Here is a 15,497-nt window from a genome sequence, read left to right on the forward strand (position 1 = left end):
ATTTCCTCCCATGTATATTTACAGTGGGAAAAGAGTAGAGTGAGTGAAATCTAAGATCATGAGGAAAATATATGTTTCTGTAAACCATGTTTCTAAGTTGTTTGGGGGACTTTGTTAACAAGAGAAAGTGCTCAGTTATGTCTTTTATTTGCTTGAATTTATTGTGGTACAACTCCTTTTGGTTAAAAAGGCCAAATACACAGATTTTCTTTGTACAACCTTTCAAGTGATCATTCAATAACATTTTAGAAATGAAATAGAAAGGCTGCATTCAAAGAACAGGCACAATGAATTCAGTATTTCATATGGGATGCTAAGAGAGAGAATAATTTGTAAACTGTGAGATAAAAAAAGATATCAAGGGAAGAGGGATTGCCTTATATAACAGGCTTTGATTGTAAATAAAATGTCTGGGCAGGATGTTTAACTGTAATAAATTGGCTGTTTGGGTCTTTGCTGACATATCTTTTTAGCTTTATTGACATTAGCTAATTTTGTATGGAACTTTATTGTATGGGAAAGAGTTCTCATTTGGAATTTGTAAAACTAACAGTACAAGCATCATTAAAGCACAGAAGAGGCTGCTGGAGAGAGACTGAGAAGGCAAGAAGACGAGAGCTGAGTCTCTTGTATGCAAGAAAATCGCAGAGAATACAGGCAATGGAATGTGGATATGTTTAATTGCATTTCGAGCAGGATCAGCATTTTGTTAGATTTCTTTTACTGGCCATTTGTAACCCAGTAAGAAAAGGGAGGAGGGAGAATGAGCCCTCTCCATATTGAGTTATTGTAATCTGAGTCACCAGTGAAACCAAAGGATTAGGCTTTGACTTTAGCTGGGAATGACATTCCTTCCCTCCAGCCCCAGCGCTTACCGCTAAATGAACAACAGCTCTGCCCTCACATTCCAGGAACAGGGAAGCAGTTCATCAACCAGGCTCTGGGACAAGCCTAAATGTTACATAAAAGACTCAAATAACTTTCCAGTCTGTTCCATTCAAGCAAATTTAGTATTTTCATATTCTTTTCCTTCTTGGCTATTCCCAATTGAAATATCCCCCCCCTTGTCATGTTGAATTCTTCTGTTTTCACCTAACCTGCCCAGTGCTCAGACTCTGGGGAGATGTGGCCCTTCCAGTGAACCTCCCAAGGCCCTGGGGAGTGTGTGTGCCCAGAGGGGAGGGCAGGGAGGCTGCACAGTGCTGTCCTTTCCTCCCCAGCTCAGCAGAGAGGGCTCACTACACTGCCCAAGGCACTTCTCCCAGCCCATTCCTACTCTCCTCTGCTTGAGGAGCTTTCCCACAGCAAGAGTGATGGAAGAACCAGCCCTTTTCACTCTGAATTTCACACCACAGGGCTTTTACCTGAAAATCTGCCATTGGAGAATGGAAAGATCTATCAATTTATAGGGAAGAGGTTTATGTTTGGCATATAGCTGGTGACAACTTTCTCCAACCAGGATGACACAAGGTAATCATACATCCTCACTTTCCAGGAGGTGTGGTCTCACTGGGACCTTGGCAGAATTCCTCCCTATCCAGAATTTTAGGTATCATCTCAAATTAGAGATGATAATTCTCATGGCAAGACAAAAGAAACAATGGGAAAATCTCAACCCTCCAAAGAACAAAAGAGAATAAACATCAAGCACATCTGGAAAGAGATCAGTGCTGCTTCAGTGCGTCCTGTGTCACAGTAACTTCAGTTTCTAAAATGAAATATTAGGGGCCTGAGTAGTTTAGAAAATACTTATGAGAAAAAAAATATCAAATTACTAGAATTTCTACCTTTTTTTCTTTCAAAACCCACACTTTTTCCTTACAAACAGGATGGCTAGAAATTTTTCCCCAAATGTAGTAAGCACATGAAATGCATAGCCTTTAATGTGCAAATTCTATACTGCACAAGGGAATAACTAATGAGCCACTATTTTAATGAATCAAGTTAAAATGGCAAGGTGACATATCTCATTTAGGGGAATGAATTCTTAATGTCACTGTAAGATGAGCCCCTCCTTCCCCTCTGAACGGAAGACAGTACTGGTTTGGGTTAAAGTCCTGCCTTTTTTGTGTTTGTTGCAGATTTTCTCAGTCCTTGAGAGCTCTCCATGGATCATACACTTGTGAAAAACAGTGGCAGCTTTTGATCAGGGAACTTTAGGCACACCCAAGAATTACACAGCAAGCAAAAATGAGCAGAACAAGCCCTGCCATGGGTGCTCAATGCCCTGAGTGGGCAGAGTGGGCACAGCCTGGAGAAATCTCTGCAGCCAGCAGAGCAGCATCAGAGAACGAAGCTCCTTCCTGCTCTCTCTGCACCCCCCATTCTGCTACCAAACATTCCCTACTACCAAACACCTTCACACCTCCACTAGCTGCTCCTCACAGGACTGTTCCCAACCCACAAGTATTCCCAGAAGCAGGTCTCCACTCCCCAGAATGGTGCTCCATGCCTGATTTTAGCAGTTCAAAGAAAACCTTTAAATCCATGGTAAAAGGAAATCATCACCCTAATCCTTACCACCTCTTTGCACATTTTTAAGCTGCATTGGGAGTGGGTGGTGGGGAGCTGGTAGCAGGGCCCTGGGACTGCCTGGCCCTCAGGGAATTGGCGCTGCCCATGAGAAAAGGCAGTGAGGACAGGGTGGAACTCTGCCTGGCAGCCAAGGAAAACGTGGGGGAAATTTACTCCTGTCTGACCCTGAGCATTACTCAAGACAATGATCTGTCCAGTTAATTAACCCAGAAATCTGAAAGGATCTGCACTAAATTCCTGCACACTGCTGCTCAGGCTCCTGTAAATTCTTGATTCACATTGGCAGGTCTGATCCAAATCCCAGTAAAGTCAATATGAATCCTTCAATCAACTTCCCTGCTTTTTCTGAGTAATTTCAAAGCTCCACTGACCACACAACTTTTCTCAAAGCAGTATTTAAAGAAAAAGTGTATTTGTACCATTATGCTTTCAGTCTCCCATCTCCAGCAACTACACAAAATTATCACAAAAACCTATGGCATGCAGTTGCTACCATGAGTTGCTATCAGACAATCACTTGTTTGCAGACAATATTGCAAAAAACAAGAACTAATTCAGTAAATGTTAATATTTTTCTTATAGTCATGGCTGGTTAGCACAACTCTGAGCAGCCAGTAATGAACAGGATTTCCAGTGCCCAGCAGGCACATGTGACTGTCACTGTCTGAAGGAAAACAATCCCTCAGGATGGTGTAAACCGTGCTCAGTCATGGCAAGGTGCTATGGATAAGTATTTAAGTAATCTCTGCAGCTGGGAAGTGAAAGAGGCTGGAATCATCTGTCTATGAAAAGGGAGCAGGGAAGAGAAAGGCTGTGATTTACTGAGTGGGATGGAGTCTGCAGCAGATAGCTGATAACCTCTTTATGCAAAGCCCACAAGCTACAAAGATTGAAGAAGGGATGTCCTGGAAATAGGAAAATAATTTATTCATAACCAATTGTCCATTACCATTCACAAAGAAATTGTCAGAGTCCTAGAGTCCTAAATGTATTCATTATTTCAAATTGTTCCATTTATTTCTTCAGCAAATAAGCTATGTATTCTGAAGGTTCCAAAGTTGTGAAATGCACAATTGACTATTCCATTCACAATCTGCATTGTCTTGGATAGCTGAATTATTTGCATAGTTTAATTACATAACACAGGGCATGAAAATTGAGCCTTTAATCACCATGAGTAATGCTTACACAAGGAAGAAGCCCTATTGAAGCCCAAAGACTAAAGACTATTCAACATCAGAAAATGAGTCAGAATCTGGCCTTATTCACAGTTTACTCCTTGCTTTTCAAATATGTACCTATCATACACAGTATTGCCAGGGAGCAGCAACAGACACCTTTTGACTTGCTTAGTCAGCCAGCACAGGACCAATCCAAAACTGAAATGCTGAGAAGAAAGACATGAAGTTCATCAACTCAGGCTGAGGAAAGAGATGAGGGAAACACCTGTTTCTCCAAAGCCTCTCTGATCACGAAGTACAAGCACTCCTGTTTAAAAAAAGAAAGAAAGAAAACACAAGAAACCACAAACCAACCAATATTCAAGCCTGTTTTGAAATTTAGATGAATATTGATAGGTTAAAATAAAGCCTAAAATATCATACAACAAACGAAAAATAAGACAGAACTGCACATGATTAGCTTTTAGAACCACCAAAGAAAATTACGAGCTGTTCTGTCATCATTTCTGGAGGTCTTTAGGAGGGATCTAAATTGCTATTGTGGGAAGAGCACTAATAGAAAAAACTACAAACATATGCTAACTTGCAGTGGTTTGTTTGCCAATTAACAACACACCAACACTCCCCAACAAATTAGACAAAGTCAACAAGCAATATTCTTCATTGAGACAAGTGCTGTAAAGGAGGCAGCAGCACAAAGAGCTGACAAAACCCCTCTGTACCCTCACAACAGTGACAGCATGGATCTGAAGTGAAGCCATGGTGTAAGTGCTGACCAGAGACAGACCAAAGGGCCCAGGGCAGCTGGAGTCAGTGGGCACCTGAACCTACACAGGCACCTGTAAAGGAGAGAGGTATGGGAGGGCTAAAATAGAGGAATCTCCAAAATCAAGTTTTTCTATGAGTTCTTCTCAATTTACTTAAAAAGCTACATTTTGCTAAAACAGTGATTTCAGCAACAAGAACTTTGAATTGAGTCAGAATTAGTTTCATCAGCCATTTCTGATAGGTGCCTCCAACTTTCCTTGAGAAAAGGTGAAGTAAAGGTTCAAGCCTTCCTTGTTCTATTTAGAGACAGCCAAGGCAACACTAAAAGCTGGTCTAGCCAGTAATTTGAATGTCAAGCTGTTTTCCTAGCTTCATTGTTATTTCAGTTTGTACCTGCTCAGTAGAGTTTTGCCCACATCTGATGTGCTTGGTTCATTACAAGAGCTTGCTAATAAACTGTTTTAATACTAGAATTTTGTGTCTTACACGGATGCCTTAAGTTTTAGCTTTCATATTTTCCAGATTCTGTACTGCATTAGCATATAACTCCGAACTTCACATAAAGTGTTAGCAAGTTCTCTTCACAGTTTAGTCAGGCAAAACCATCCTTTTCCAGTCCAAGAACACTGTTGCAGCTTCAGGCACAAAAAGCATAAACAACAACAAATCGAAGAGAGCAATCTGGGAGGATGGGACTCCACAACCTGAAGCTGTAATTGGACAATTAACCCCAATATGTAAATGGACCAAAACTTATACAAGTGTGAAAACTTGTGACCAGTCGTCCATCTTGGGTGTAGCCTCAGCCATGCTCTTGTATTGCCCAAGGTCTATCCTTTCAAGGCCTTTTTAATAAATACCTACTTTATTTCTTTAACACTGTCTAGCCTCTGCTCTAGGTAGCCTCTCAAGGCACCAGCACTACAACAAAGTTATCACTTAAATCTTGGGCCTTTTATCCTCCTTTTATGTGAAGGATGGAAGTTAGTTTTGTAGAGGATTTCACAATTTCAATTTGTCTTCCCTGGGAAAAAAAATACTGTGAATTTGAAAGCTTCTCCAGATACTGAAAAAAAATGCTCTGGATCAAAATGTTTGAATGTACTGAATCCATAAGTATTGATGCATTCAATGGAGGATGTTATAAAATAGGAAGCAACAGAGGAGAAGAGGCAAAAACATTGTCAACTGCTCAGATCCAGACACTACTCACTCCAAAGCATTGAGGAAATGTGGGCTTTCTGGTGACAGCAGTGATTTGGGTTTTGTTTTAACATATTCTATCTCTTAGATTAAGCATTCAGACTCAGGTCTCTGAATCCTTCAATTAGGCTTGTGCAAACATACCCAGACTTTTTATGCTCTTCCCTTTCCCTCCTCCTCTTTCATTTTCTCTTCCTGCTTCCCCATCCTTGAAGTGAAGCCTCTCAGACTTGGCAGGAGCTGCTGGGCCCCAGCCAGCGGCTACTTCAGTCTCAGGTGGTGCTTTTAAGGCACAGTCCTGCAGCAGGGCGGGCTGGATTGCAGGCTGCAGAAACTGCACTATGCCCTGGAGAGCACAACTCACAGGTGCTGCTGCTGCTGCTGCTGCTGCAGGAGGAGCCTCTCCACAGTCACCACCCACACAGGTGAGTGAGGACACCAGGCCAGGCCAGACACCTGCATGGCAGTGTTAGCAGCACCCTGTGCCAAAGTGAACACATCCCATCTGTCTCAAGCCCACTGCACCAATGCCTTTTCCACCAAAATCCAGCTAGGGCTCCTTTCACTTTATTTACAATGGTTGTATAGTTCAGTTCCTCAGTACTCTACCCCATTTAGAAGTTTAACTTTTCACCAAGGTCTAAGGGGATAACCCTAGCTACAGGCAACAGAAGCAGCCATTCCCTTGTCCCTAGGTCTTCATCCGGCAGTGTTAAACCTAAAGGCTCCAGAGTCACAAGTCCTCTGCTCTCACAGCCATATTGCTTATATGAAAAAGGAATCATCAGATTTGATGGGGACAAATAGCAGGTCTGCATTAAGTTCAGCCAAGCAAATCAAACCTACTTCTTAGCAACTCAATTACATGATAGCAGCTCTCTCTTCTTTAAGACAACTAGAATTAGGCACAGCAGAAAGCCTGGTAGACAGAGGTGACCCCACAGAAATGGTAACACCCAAGCCTGATGGAAATCTTCAACTGGTTTCTGCCACGCCTCCTGCCAGCTGGCATGCTAAAGAATCAGCCACGTTTCTGAGATTTCAGTAAAGGAAATAAAGCATCTGCTCTACCAGGGGATACATGAGATCAATTTTACCCTTTCAATGGTGCAGAATGAAAGAGTTAAAAGAAGTTCCTGCACACATTCTACACAAACTTATATGCCCAAAGGCACTGCATTTGGCTTCCTGCAACTTATGTTTTCCTTTTTATTTATCCCCAGTGGTTCATTATTGCAGGCCTTTTGACTTGTGAGAACAAGACTCATGATTCCCTCTGGGAGTTTTGCCGCTGCCCTCTCACTCCCCATTCCTCCCTTTTTTGTTTATCATCTTCCAACTACCTCTCCCATTCAGGTTGGGAAAGGAGGCAAAAGGCAAAATTTATATCATGATTTCTCCCTCCTCCACAGTCTCATTTCAAAATAATTTTGCACTTAACAAGAGAAACATCACCATAATGTGAAGGCACTCTGGTGTCTCAAGCCAGACAGGTTTATTCAGAAAGCAGAAAGAGAGAAGCCACAGCCCAAGTTAGCAGCAGGGATCCAGAGCACCCTCTGAAATGTTGGCTGCAACGCACCTGGATCTCCTGCTCCTTGTGAATAAGTCTGTAATTTAAGCAAATCAGGCCTCAAATACTTCTTGCTTTCAAGTCTCCTACACTTGCTTGCAAGATTCAAATGCTTAAAAGAGTGAGAGGCTGCTTTTGTGCAGTGTTTGTAGGTGTTGGCAAAAGTGTTGTTGCCCCAAAAAGAAACCCTCTTTTCTACTGCTATCAGTCAGACACATAACAAAGACTACTGTGAGTATGTCTATTTGCTGAGTTATTTGTTCAGCACAGTTTTTCACCCTGCCAGTCTTTTTGCCTGTCTTTCTGGTTGAAAGACCCAAATTGTGAATATAGCAACCACCTCTATGGTTGCTGAAAAATATTTTAATATTTCAAACCTTATTTTTTCCTCTGTAGGGTAACAGGAGCATCTTCCAGTTCAAACAGGAAACTGTGACACCAGGTGAGGGTGCATCCTTCTCTCTTTTGTCCAGCCACCTTTAACTTCCACCTGGGACAGAAGATCTGAAAGAGCATGGAAACTGAGCTCAGGAAAGATGAAAGTGGTTGAAGGGAAAAGGTAAAAAATACAAAGATAATTTACTGCAGGATTTTTCTAAATATATCCATTTTTCTTGTGGTTGCAATAGCGTGTGCTGCACATGTTTTCTTTTCTTTTTCAAGAATAAATAATTTGCAGGTGCATGGAGCTCTGGTACAACAAATATTTCAAACTGAAGCTACGTTTTCTTCATATGATTAATATGTTACATTACAGCTTGCTTATAAATTAAAGGAGCAGAATATGATGTACTGCAAAGGAGTTGTATATTTCCCCTGCTAAGCTACAGTGACTGTAAATCATTTTCATCACAGTTCATTTTTAATTTGAATTCGTAAAAGGTCGTACATTTATTTGCGGTTTTAAATAAAAAAAAGATTAAAGGCCGTAAACTTAAGTGTTTATTAAAGGAAAAAATATGCTGATCTGAAACTTCAGGAATTAAAATACATGTAAAATATAAGAAAGGAGAACAAGTAAGATTTCTAGTTAAGCCCTGGGAATTCAATGTGAAATTTAAGGTCTTCCACTATAAATGCATCTATATTTGGTCAAGTCAGGGTGGTAGAGGAAGGTAAGGATGAAGAAATGGAAGGACAGAGGTGTTCCCAGCTACACCCAGATCAGGGATTTGTGAATTCAGTTCCCATGGTAGCTAATCATTGAAGAAGTGGACCCTACAGAAACAAATGTAAAAGTAAAAACCATTTCCCACAAGATGCCAAACCCCATTCCTGCCCTTCTGTAAGCACAGGCCACCTGAGGGGCTGGCCAAGCTGGACTGTGAGGTGATATCATAAGGCCAGATCCCAAGGGAACCTTCAGATCTAATTTTTGGCAGCCACAAGGTTGTGGCTACAGAGCAAAGGCTCTGAGGCAGCCTCAGTGATGATCTTTGGTGAGGCACCAGGGTCACTGTGCAGATCTTGCTTCTCTAGAGTGGGGGCTCTCTATTGCCATTCTGCTTATTGCTCCTCTCATCTAGTTTAATGAGAGAGCACCATAATTAAAATGATGACCAGCAGGGGAAAGTCATTTTAATCACATTAGCAGCAAGGAAATCAACACGGCATCAAACTAAAATTTTGCAAGTACAGTAAACTGGATAACAACTGTTTTTAATGTCTCTTTCAAGAAAGCTTTTGCCCGTCAGAAGAAATCTCATAGGCCTACTATTAATGGAAACAATAGCCCTGATTTTACGCATAAGAATTCATAATTCTATAAAAATTAGCAGCCTTCTTGGCTCACCTCTCCATTGATTGATTTCAGTGGGAACATGTGTTTAAAAGAAATCATAAAATATTTTTTATTGTGTAAGAATGCAGGTAAGTATTTCAAGATCCTTTCTGTTTCCCACATGCTTTAATATGGACACTAGTAGAGCAAGCTTTTCAGAACAAACTGGAAGGCCACATTTGAAATGGCACACCACATATTTCAAATGGAAACACTCCCATTTCACAGTGCAGCTGCTGGCAGTTCTCAGAGAGTCCAAGAGCAGTGGGCAAGTCCCGGGATTGCCTCGCTTTTCAGTGCAAGCTAAGAGTAACACCCGTGTAAAATAAACATAAAGTCTGAGATTTGTGCTCTATATGAGATGAGAATCACCTCAGCCAGGATCACTAACCCTGCACTTGGTGCAGGAAAGCCCCAGCCAGCAGGACCCAACAGGCTGCTTGGAAAATCATATTTCTATCAGGTGCCTGAAGAATGTTGTTTTGCTTGGCATTTCCTGCTTGACTGGTTCTCTTCCTAACAACCAAACTTTCTTTGTCTTAATTTAAGATGTTTACTTTTGCTGTGATTACTGTAAAAGCCCATGCTCTCATAAGCCACAATTTGCAGAAAACAATGCAGGGCAGGAAATCAACTCCTCACAGTGTCCAAGAAACTGAGCCTGTAACATTTCTGCTAGGGACAGTGGCAAACTAATGAGCAATCTCCTAATTACTCAGAAGCTATTTGAGTTAGCACATTACCCCAGATGATGTTAAATTGACACCTCTTGCAGGCAAACTGCTAAGTCACAATTAACCCAAGCAGGAGCTGCAAACGTGCATAGACCGTTCAGTCAATAAGCCTTTGTCAGTGATGAAAAATAAGTTTATTCTTTTCATAGATGAAGTTTGATTTGTCTTATTTACAGTTTGACCCTGCTGTAAATTCTTTTAGAGTCTACCTTGCTAGCCAGTTAAAGCCTTCCCTTGAAATCAGTGGGCTCTGCAAGAGCAAAATCAGTTCCTAAACCAAGGTCCAGACCCAATGATGAAATTTCACAGTAGTCCTCATTTGCTGCAGTTTTTATGCATTTATTTCTGAAGATCAGCTCTTCTGTATTGCAACACCCTGCCACAGCTCAGATCTCATCATCAAAGAATGTTACTTTTCTGAACCATTTCTAGGGAACATACGGTTTTTCTTGCCCTCTCTTCTTTCCTAAACTCAATGTAAAAAAAGCTTTTGCAGTCCACCAAAAAAAGATTATTGTATTTAAAGGGATCTTGAATTATTTAAGATGCATAACTGACTATGTGCATTTTTAATACCAACTACAAAATCAAATAATACAGATTATATAATACCAGTCACAGTTTGGATGTTAAATTGAAGATCAGGTATGAAGTTTATATACTGATCTTCTCCATGTTCTACACTTAATATCTGCTGAAAGATCCAGTGCAGAATGCTTTCTTATTAATTTCCATGAGCTCAAGAGCAAGTCCCCAGCTTTCACTATCAAGCAGCAATCAGAAAACACTGAGTTCTTTACACACCAGCTGCTAACAAAGATGGGAGACACTCTAGACAGAAAACCCAGCCTGCACTCTAGAAATGGAAAGGAGATCTCTAAGTGATGACTGCTCTCCACAGAAACAGTGAAGTTCCAGCTGCATTGTGTTCAGCCACACTGCTTGACAGGGCTGGAGTACCTAAGGAGCAAGACAGGATATTGACAGGGATGAAAATAATTTTGGAGATTATCCAACATACTCCATAACCCAAAAATATCTCTTCCTTTCTCAAAGACCAACTAGAGTGGAACATAAGACTGAATAAATCTGCTCATATAGACAAGACCATAATAATGAAAAATGGTAGATGCATCATTAATTTCATATTTGCTTCCCTTGTGTTGCAATTGGACATTATTTACTAATAATTCTATACCATAAACTCTAGCCCCTAAATGCAAATTGAAGTACCTTTAATTGCACACTGTCCTTGGTAGTACTTTACTACTCTTCTAAAAGCCAATGTTCAAAGAAATTGTCTCCCTGAGACAGTGATTCACAGTATGACTCAGTGTTTTCTTTCATAAAAGGGCTGCATTCCACTTGTTCCCTGTTTTAAGTTTTATAATAGACTGTGATAGAGCTAAGATATGCACACTGTATAGTACCACTTTGCAACTTGATTTACTACCACACAAACCATTTAGAGTTCTCCAAAGAAGCTTTGAAGGCTTTAATATCAAAATCTTTCTCCAAGGCCTGCTTTGGTACCAATACTTGATTAAATTAAAAGCTAATTATAGTCTAAAATGAGCGATGTGCATTTTCTCTCCATTAGACAGACCTATTTGCATTCCATGAAAGACCACTGACATGGCAGCTTGCCATTTGATTCTGTTTAAATCAAAGATGTCCCAATGGAATTTGTTTTTTCCCTACCAGCTATATTTGTCTTTTCTAACGGGTGCCCAGGGCCTGAAGGTTTAGCCAGACCTCATTACCTGAGGTAGGCAGTGCATGAAACCATTTAATTGGCAGTAGCCAGTCTACTGAGCCGGGCCTTTGCTTTGCTTCAAGCCAACCTCCACTGATGCTGTTTACCAGACGTTTTGCTCAGCCTTTGTTTCCCAGTGAGAGAGGCATTTTTCAGTACCTGAAACCCACCATTAACTATCTTCCCCTTCAGGTGTTCTCTTACTTATTCCCAGGTATTTTGTTGAGCAGAAACTCACTAAAGCATAGCAGTGTTCACAACAATTAGTGAAATGTAATTATCTTCAACCAAGGAAAGCTGTTCTTAAGTTGCAACCAGAACAATTGTGGTGTTTTAGCTGAAAACAACAGAATGGTATTTTGCTATTTATTGCAGGCACATTTTCAAGGGGCTTCTTGTTTTAAAGCAGGAATCCCTACTGACTTGGTATTGATACAGAAAATTTCATCTGTGGCATAAAAAGCAGCACTGTTGTCTGCTTTGACAAAAATAGTTTTAATTTCAAAGAGAATTGAAGTGGCTTGGTCATTTATAATCACGAGAAAGCAAACAAAGACAGAAAAGCACAGCCCTGATCACTCGGTGAGCCTTCCACGCTCAATCTTTGAATTTCTGAAAACAGTTTGAATGCACTGAACATAAATGAATATGAGATTTAAGAGTCCACAAAAATTGACATTTGTCTTCAGGCATTTCCTGCTTCTTTCCTTGCTCCTGGAGTAGAACAGCTCTGTCTCTTCTGTGCTTTGGATTTCTGCTTACCACTGCAGAAGAGACAGCAGAGCCTACCCCTTCTCCAGCCTTGTACCCAAAATCTGAACCCAGAGACAGTTCTTGAGGTGTCCCCAGCACAAGTTTCCTGTGGGCTAGCCAAGGTTCTTCTGCTTTCCACTGTGTCCTTTTTTCCTGTGTATCCTCACCAAATGCAATCAGGGATCTCTTCCCAGTCCCAGTATAAGGGGCCATGTCAGACTGTAAATGTGGGCCAAGCCTGATGCCTTCCCTATAAGCCACAAACTGAACATCTAGGAACACTTTTCCCATTTTCCTTGTCAATTACACCTCCTGCAGAGCTTGCTCAAAGGGGCCATTGCAAAGGCCAGTGCCCACCTGCTGCATGACATTTAAGACAGTGATTTATTGGTACATTTTGGTTATAAGTATTTAAATAGCAATATTCCTCATCACCTCTCTCAATTAATGTTATACACTAAGTTATATATTTCAAAATTAATAAAATAGGAAGCTATTTATTTATCTCATTTCTTCCATGTAGGCCATAAAACTAATATAAAATCTATACTGAAAAACCAATCAGATTCTCAGCTAATGACTTTTTTTCTTTATACAAGTCACTGGAATTTTTTCTGAATTGTACCTGCTTAGCCTGTAATGAAAAACAGTCAACTGAGAGAATGAAATATTCTTTTGTTAAACTATATCTGTTAAATCTCTATTTGTTCTGCTACTTTTCTGAAAGGAAATCTGTTGTTAAGTCTTCTATGATTACCTCTTAGAATATAATGTAAATCTGCTTACTACCTGTCTCAGTTCTACTTGTTGTGAATCCAAAGTGCTACACACTGTTTTCTTTCAGCAATTCTCTGATGCAGGAAAGAGTTACTGTCCCCATTTTAGGTATGGAAAACCAAGGCCCAGAAAGGCAGGTTAGATATCAGTTAGATACCAGCTGAAGCTGATGCATTGCTCAGGAACCAACAGAGGGGGATTCCCTTAAAGCACTGCCTGCCACAGAACAGCTGATTCCCATTAACAGCTTTGTGCCCATCATCTAATCAGCTGTCACCTTGCTTTGCTGGGTAACAGATTTCTCAAATCAAGGAACAAGATTATTTGCAGGTTTCAAATAAAAGTTTGCAGGTTTCAAAGTTCATTTTGCATTTTCGATAAATCTTAACTATGACTAAATTACCACAGGTCTAAGCTGGGTTTGGGTGTGGGGCAGGGCTGAGCACTTTGAGGTGTCACAAAGACACAGAAACCGAGTGAGAAGCCAGACCTGGATCACTGCTGGCAGCAGAAAGCCACAAGGAGTGCTGCTATTTGTGTAGGGGTGAAGTTCACTTGGCAGGAGAGGACATTTACAGAGTTCTGAGGGCTGAGCTGCTGAGTGGAATAGGGAGAAAGGCAGATGTGAGCCCCTCACCTTGCTCTGCCTCTTTGCACAGACACAGCAGACATGGTGTGACCTTGATCCATCAGAGGGCCCAGTGTGGGAATAGTTTCTTGGGCACTGCTGAGACATCTACTGATGTCTGTAGCACACCCAGAGCTCAGTTGAATATGTGACACCTCAGCAGAGAGGCAGGGATGCACGACTGCTGTGTGAGATACGTGCCATGCCCTCCACAGCATCCCCTTCTTTCATTTCTGCTGTAATGGCTGACCTTTTGGGGGTTAAAGAGCCCTATTTCTCTGTCCATCTCTCCTCCTGTCCTTTTCCCAAGGTTATCCATGGAAATTATTTGCCTTCTTGCCTACACAACTTTTGCTGTAGTGTCCAGTCTTTCCTGAGCATTTCCAGACCCAGCTGACATGGGTGAGCAGTCCTAACACACCAAGGACACTTTGAGCCTGCTTTGTCACTCAGGCTTTTTGCCTGGCTGCTGTTAGGATTAATATAAATATGCTCTTGAGAAGCTAGAAAATAGCTGTGCCTGGTATGATTCAAAGAATACATAATTTTCTCTTATTCACTGGCCAGGGTTATGAACAAATGGCTGTATGTAGAGAAGGAATTATATTAAGCTCATTAAAAATAATTTCACAGGAAAGAGAGGATCCACTTCCACCAAATTGGGCTATGAGTGAAATAATAAAACATACATCCTATTCCTTATCCATTCAGTGTAATTTCTGTTATATTGTTGGAACATTTTTGATACAGCACATGTATCTTGACAAAAACCTCTATCTTACAAGCTTACTCAGCATTTACTCATAACTAAGGAAGTAAAGGCAGCATTTTCCTCCAGTCTACACCTGGGCATGTTCCCCATAGGAATCACCAAGTATGATTCTTTCACTATTTTAAACTACAACTAATATTAAAAACCCTGGACTACCAAATCTGTAAGTAGTGTTTATTTAAACATTATCTGCCCAGGATGACAAGTTAGTTCTTGACTTTTAAACTTTCATATTAAAGTAAAAGTATTGTATATTTATTTATCTAATTAATCTCTCTCCCAGTTTGATAGCTGATTTGATATTCAGTGTATCAGAGATAACTGTCTTGTTATAACTAAATGAAATATGCATTTGGAAAAGTTCATTAATATCATAATCATTAATTGGTTCTTACCTGAATCTCAGTGCTGCAGGGACTCTTCAAATTAAATGACAGATTGCAGCTAGCTTTTTAAAAGTAGAATTTTCACAACCTCCCAGCATTGCAAATGAAGTCTAACGGGCCAAATTCACTTCTCCTAATGATCCTAGAGAAAAAGAAAAAATAAATTATATTGCTTAGTCTAAGCTTTAACCAAGATGTCAAGGCTCAGAACTGATCCCAGTTTGCTTTTTGGTGTTTAGTGCAAAATCACATCTTAATCTTTGGAGGGAAGAACATACACAGAGGTTGATTTCAATTTGCCTTTTAGCAAGCACAGCTGCCAAGGTGCACACTGAAACACCGAGGAGAGCCTGGGCTGAGGTTGGTCGGCAGCAGTCTCACATACCTGGAGCCCTGTCTGGCTCCGAAGGTCACACCTTCCCCCCATGGCTCCTCGGGGTGCAGCTGGCACTGCCAGGGCACTCCTGGCCCCCCTGAGCTCCAGCTGAGTGCTGCCCAGGAGGCGCTTTAGGGGATGCCCAGGTGTGTCGGGATGGCCCTGCACACCCAAAGCTGCAGCTGTAGGATTGCAGAGCTCCCAGTCTGCAGCACAAACACCACAGCCTTTGGGACAGCAGCTGCCCTGGGACCCTGAAATGCTCCCTCTCACAC

The 15,497-nt window shown here is 41.1% G+C and overlaps 1 long non-coding RNA gene across 1 annotated transcript; it reads right to left on the reverse strand.

Moving 5' to 3' along the window:
• Positions 1-873: 873 nt before the first annotated feature.
• LOC134423485 (uncharacterized) lies at positions 874-14,942 on the reverse strand. Its single transcript, XR_010029139.1, has 3 exons — positions 14,856-14,942; positions 3,982-4,023; positions 874-951 (listed from the first exon to the last, which is right to left on the reverse strand). It is a non-coding gene; the product is annotated as an uncharacterized LOC134423485 (long non-coding RNA).
• Positions 14,943-15,497: the final 555 nt, after the last annotated feature.

Source organism: Melospiza melodia, chromosome 12 (assembly GCF_035770615.1).
Source record: "Melospiza melodia melodia isolate bMelMel2 chromosome 12, bMelMel2.pri, whole genome shotgun sequence".
In the NCBI taxonomy this organism is placed as follows: domain Eukaryota; kingdom Metazoa; phylum Chordata; class Aves; order Passeriformes; family Passerellidae; genus Melospiza; species Melospiza melodia.